Consider the following 6,362-nt stretch of genomic DNA (forward strand, 5'->3'; position numbering starts at 1 on the left):
TTAATCCCAATTTGTTTAATAATTGCAAACAAATTAGGGCTTTTTTTAAAAACCCTGTTGATCTAATTTTTAATCTATAACTACTGTTGTGTTCTCTAATATAAACCCAAGGTCCAACTGTTGATTTGCAAGGAGGTTTTATTTGAACTCAGCTGAAAATAGGTTTGACGTTGTGCGCTCAACACTGCTGCGATGTCATCAACACAACAACCACTATCTCTTATGTAAAGCCCAACGAAGTGTTGGTTATCATAAATTATACCATGGTCCGGTTGAATACTCGATTCTGATTGGCTGCTGGGTATGCATTAAAACTTGATAACTGCACGGTGAAAAAAGAGGTTCGGTCAGCTAAATGTTTTGTATCACTGCGCTGGCTTCTTTAAAACAACCTTTTGTTTCATCATCTGGAAAAAAAAACAAGCGGTAAGAGGTGAACTTTCTCTCTGAACTGATGCTTTATTCAAGCCATCGGTGACGATCAGCATATATATATCGTCGAAACTTGACGTAACTATATGTTCTGTGATATGGCGCGATGCGACGCATCACGTAACATATAGTCCGCTTTTTGTGAGAAAAGCGATCCGAATTGGAAAAAAACCCAAGAATTAAGGACTAAAACCTGGTTAATATGTATTGCTTTTGTAAGTGACCATGGTATAAGCGGGTTAATGGCCTTCGAAGTGTGCGTTATTACTTTTTAACGCACTTCGCGGAAGCAACCGTCCGACGCGAAGGCTTCCACGGCGTGCATTAAAAAGTAATAACCGCACACTTCGTCGGCAATTAACCCGCTTATACCATGGTCAGAGTGAATACTCGATTCTGATTGGCTGCTGGCTGAGCATTAAAAAGTGATAAAGCACAGTGATAACTGCACACCTAAAAAAGAAGTCCCGGTCACCTAGCTTAACCAGAGGTGTAAAAAGTACTCAAAAATTTTACTCAAGTGAAAGTACAAGTACTTAGGGAAAATTTTACTCAATTAAAAGTAAAAGTATCTGGCTAGAATCTTACTTGAGTAAAAGTAAAAAAGTACTCCATTAAAATTGTACTTGAGTATTAAGGAAGTAAAAGTAAAAGCAAGAAAGAAAACTAGAGATTCTTGTTTAAGCTTTTAATCTCAAAAAACATTAAATGAAATGCATACAAGGTTTTATCCTGCTTTAGAACTGTTTGTATTTAATTATCAAACTATAAGACAGACAATCTAATGCCAGTACACGCTACTCAAAGTTGTAAAACCTCAGATTTAACTTCAGTAGAAGCTGATTCTCAAAATTGTTAGTGTCAAGCCTAGCTCTTTTGGGGCTGAAAAGCAATCCTGCAGTGCTGAAAAGCCTCTCACAGGCAGCCGATGCGGGAAGAGGTGTATTAGTCTTGATAGAGAGGCTGCAAATAGCAGGAAACGTGAGCAGAGACTCCCTGGTGTCTGAAACACAGGCCAGATATCCATCCAACTCTTTGCTGGCTTCATGTGTTGTCGGTTTCAAAGAAGCGAAAAAATCTTCATCATCAGATGAACTGTTGGCCAATTCCTTCTTGTGGTCCAAAGGCTCCAGATGCACTCTGATGTAGTCCATGCCTACAAGCACAGTGAGCAGACACAAAGAAAAGTTTGGTTGAGGGGCTTCTGACTGGGAACAAATTTTATGGATTTTGTCATTAACTACATTTACGTGCAGTCATCTACATCTAAAATCATGCAAATCCCTTATTTTAGCATAAAATCTAACTGCATTTCCAAACCACATATGATACATATGAGTTTGGTTTCAAGAAACACTGAGGGATAACTACAACCTGCTGCAAGAATACTTTACATCAATATTCATATTGAGATCACAGCCAAAGATGGGATATAACATTCCTAAAAAGTGCAAAAATAAATAAATAAAAGAATAATTTTGGTATGGCTCAAAGGTTGCCCAGATTAGAATTCGTCAAGTGTATGTTGCTTGCATTCATTTACCTCGTTTTATGATGGTTTCATCATTTGTCCAAGAGGTCCGAAATTTAGGGAGAAGGATGGCAGCTGCTATGATCTCAGGATCTTCAAACATATGCTTGAATCGTGTTTGGATTCCTTGTTGTAGGGCATCCACAAGTGGGTCACAGTACCTGAGAGAATGGTGGAGTCGCTGAAGTTTCAAGCTTAACTGATGGACACTAGGCAGCAGCCACCCCAGCTGTGTATTCGTTTCCGCTTGCAAGATGTCGAGTACTTTTGCAACTGGACGCATTGTGTTGGCCCACTCTGTCAAGAACAGCATTTCTGCTGGATTAAACCTACAGGAGAAATCAGCATAATCAAAGAGTATTAAACAAAAACAACCCACATTTGTTTACATCGATAGAGGGGAAAAACACTTACATTGGAACCTCAAGAGAGGTGCATATATTCCGAAGTGCGCCTTCTCCTGCTTCTTTGCAAATTTGAAGAATTCTGTCAACAGCCATAAAAGTTGAATTCCACCGCGTTTGGTTTGGCCTTAAAAGCTGAAGCCGGCTTTCTGATTCAACAGCTTCAGCTGCTAGAGCCGATCGGCTGCTTTTATTCCATAAAGCTTGGCATTTGCCAAAGACAGATCTGTAGAGTTTCTTGTAGTGTTCATTTGAGAGAGCTTTTTGGGCATCAACGCTTGAGACTAGGTTAAGTAAGTGACAGGCACACTTTTGATGTTTTGGTAGCTGGAATTCGAAGCCATCGTCTTGGTCCAGGACTCGTGAGGCATCTTGGAATTCCACACCATCACTTCCCTCACCACAGCCTTCAGAATCAGTGTCATCACTTTCACACCTTCTTGCCTCAGTCTCGATATCATTGTTTTCCACACCAAAAACTCTGAAAGCCTTCATAAAGTTGGAACCACTGTCTGTGGTTGTGCAAACAACCTTGTCACGTATTTCATACTCTGAGTGGATATCATTCATGGCACTGGCCAGTACCTCAAAAGTATGAGAGCCCATTAATCTTTTGCAGGCAAGTGCAGCGGAATGTCTTTCAAGACTTCCAGGGTTGATCCAGTGAGCAGTTACACCAATGAATGACTTTCTACGTGCAGTCCAACAATCCGTTGTGGTTGCAATCCATTCAACTTCACTCATGGCAGCAGTCACTTTCTGTTTCATGATCAGAGCAGCTTCAGCTATCTTGGAGCGTAAAGTAGGCCTTGTAATGACAGAAATGCCAGGCTGCAGTGTACTAATCAGCTCTTTAAATGATGGCAGATCAACAGTGCTGAAAGGATGAAGTCCTTGAATGATGTACCTTAATATAGCTTTGTTCACAGTGACTGGAGACACATGTTTGACTGGGAAAACTGAGTCAACTTTCAGTTGCTTACTGCTGGAAGCATGGGTGGAGGTCCCGATCTTTCTCTTCTGTGCTGTCAATTTAGAGTAGTTTTTGAGGTAATTTGGGTGCATTCTCTGTAAAAACAACAAATAAATATTTATATTGTATGCAATAAATGTAACAATTACACATACACTCTCTGATTACAGCATTAAAGGGTTAGTTCACCCAAAAATGAAAAGATGTCATTAATGACTCACCCTCATGTCGTTCCAAGCCCGTAACACCTCCGTTCATCTTCGGAACACAGTTTAAGATATTTTAGATTTAGTCCGAGAGCTTTCTGTCCCTCCACTGAAAATGTATGTACGGTATACTGTCCATGTCCAGAAAGGTAATAAAAACATCAAAGTAGTCCATGTGACATCAGTGGGTTAGGTAGAATTATTTGAAGCATCGAAAATACATTTTGGTCCAAAAATAACAAAACCTACGACTTTATTCAGCATTGTAGCGTCACTGCGAAGTCGTGAACGCGGATTGACAACAGACCCGGAAGAGAATACAATGCCGAATAAAGTCGTAGGTTTTGTTATTTTTGGACCAAAATGTATTCGATGCTTCAAAAAATTCTAACTAACCCACTGATGTCACATGGACTACTTTGATGTTTTTATTACCTTTCTGGACATGGACAGTATACCGTACATACATTCTCAATGGAGGCACAGAAAGCTCTCGGACTAAATCTAAAATATCTTAAACTGTGTTCTGAAGATGAACGGAGGTCTTACGGGCTTGGAACGACATGAGGGCGAGTCATTAATGACATTATTTTCATTTTTGGGTGAACTAACCCTTTAATAAAACTGACATTTGCAGCCAATTGCACACTTTATAATGTTAAATACTTGTTGATTTTAGAAATACAGTAGCATTTAGTGACAATCAAACATTAATTTTATTTCTGATTATATTGACAAAAACACAGGACTGTAAGGCTGACATGACAGGGTGAATTGATTTCATTACATTAGTTTTGATGGTAACACTTTTACAATAAGGTTCGTTAGTTAACTACATTAGTTAACATGAACTAATAATGAACTGCACGTATACATGTTAATTTCAACATTTACTAATACTTTATATCTTGTTAACATTAGTTAATGCACTGTGAACTAACATGAACAAACAATGAACATCTGTATTTCTATTAACTAACGTTAACAAAGATTAACAGATACAGTAACAAATGTATTGCTCATGGTTATTTAATGTTAGTTAATACATGAACTAATCAACCTCATTGTAAAGTGTTACCGTTTTGACAATACAACATGTTTGGAAAAAAATTTCTCGCTTGGTTTTCTTGTGTTTTGCATGAATTCAAACACAATGAGAGCACGGAATGATAATGATTATTCAAAGCTGCAATAGGCGCCAAATTTCCCGTGGACCTAACGTTACCAATTACAAATGCATTTTAGCATTTTATTACGTGAGCCTTATATTGTCAATCGCATGCATTAGTGAAAATAGGCCTACTACACATATAAAAGGCGCGCCATCAACGTCAAAACATGCACACCCAAAAAAAAAAAAAAAAAAAAAAAAAAAAAAAAACTATCAGTAAAACAAAATACTTAATGTACTTACCTCAATATGCTTCCTTAGGTTTGATGGCGAACTTTTGAAGGCCGATATTTCTTTATTAAGCGGGAGACAGAGGACACATTTCATCTTGAATGAATCTTTATTTACACCACTTAAAGAAAAGAATTCGCGAAGATACGGCCACGGGTGCTCTTGATCCTGTGGCTGATTTTGGACTGTGCTGCTCGCAGCTGCTGATGAATCACATACTTCCTCCATTTTCTTCCACTGATTGACTGTTATAATTTCCCTAATTTCCAGGTCAAGGTGCTGTGCATTGTGGTAATAGATGTGACATGACGTCACTTCCAAAGGACCAATGAACATGTCTGACCAATTTCATATAATGTGAAAACGATTTTCATAGGCAGAATAAATAACATTTAAATTAAACTGGGCATCAGCGCAATTCAATTGGTTTGGTAATAGCAAGGGAAAATAGAATGAAGTGATCTCCAAAAAATAAGTACTTTTTGACTGTAAATAAAATTGTAAGGAGTAAAAAGTACTTTTTTTTCTAAAAAAATGTAATTAAGTAAAAGTAAAAGTATTGATTTTTAATTGTACTCAAGTAAAGTAAAAATCCCCAAAAATAATACTTAAGTACAGTAATCAAGTAAAATTACTCAAGTACTTTACACCTCTGAGCTTAACTGTACTGTATCAAGGCTCTGGCTTCTTTAAAACAAACTTTAGCTTCATCATCTGGACAAAAACAAGCGGTAAGAGGTGGACTTTAGCTCTGATCTGATGCTTTTTTTAAACCATCGTGGGGATCAGCATACACTTCGCTTTCCTTTGCCACTGCAGTCGAGATCTGAGGTCGGAGCGGTGTATACGTTACCGTGACAACGCGCTCTGGCAGCACCACGCAGCAAATATGTTGTGAAAAAAGCGATCCAAACCGAAAAAATAACAAGAATAAAGTACTAAAAACTACTATTTATTTATTTATTTTGAAAGTGATCATGCTACAAGCGGGTTAATGGCCTTTGACGTGTGCATTATCAGCATTAACGCACTTCGAGAAAGCAACAGGCTTCCACATCGTGTGTTATTTTTCTGATAATGCGTATTTCGTCGGCCATTAACCCTTAACTTATAGGATTAATGCATGGGACTGTAAACTCCAGAATAAGGTATGTCAACATATGTATTATGGTATCAATAAGAACTTCACGGTCAATATTTTTTAGAATTAAAAAGATCAAATCAAACTTTATTAATAAAACAGCGCTTCTCATACATTGCGCAACTAGAAGCGCTGTAACATTTTAAAAAAATTAAAAAAAACACAATACAGTATTACAATAAAAACCCAACCCACCCTTCATCCTTCCCACTCCCCTCCATTAAATACGACCCATGATCCTCACGTATAATGAATATTTGACAAAAGTACCTA

At 37.8% G+C, this 6,362-nt stretch overlaps 1 long non-coding RNA gene across 2 annotated transcripts; it reads right to left on the reverse strand.

Moving 5' to 3' along the window:
• Positions 1-1,105: 1,105 nt before the first annotated feature.
• On the reverse strand, positions 1,106-5,603 carry LOC111948659 (uncharacterized). Of its 2 annotated transcripts, XR_013647403.1 has the most exons (4): positions 4,961-5,603; positions 2,378-3,435; positions 1,976-2,292; positions 1,106-1,588 (listed from the first exon to the last, which is right to left on the reverse strand). It is a non-coding gene; the product is annotated as an uncharacterized LOC111948659 (long non-coding RNA). The 2 variants fall into 2 exon arrangements; XR_013647402.1 differs by lacking the exon at positions 4,961-5,603 and having other exon boundaries at positions 2,378-4,927.
• Between the last annotated feature and the right edge of the window lie 759 nt (positions 5,604-6,362).

Source organism: Oryzias latipes, chromosome 14 (genome assembly GCF_053564925.1).
Source record: "Oryzias latipes strain Hd-rR chromosome 14, Olatipes_Hd-rR_3.1".
In the NCBI taxonomy this organism is placed as follows: Eukaryota; Metazoa; Chordata; class Actinopteri; order Beloniformes; family Adrianichthyidae; genus Oryzias; species Oryzias latipes.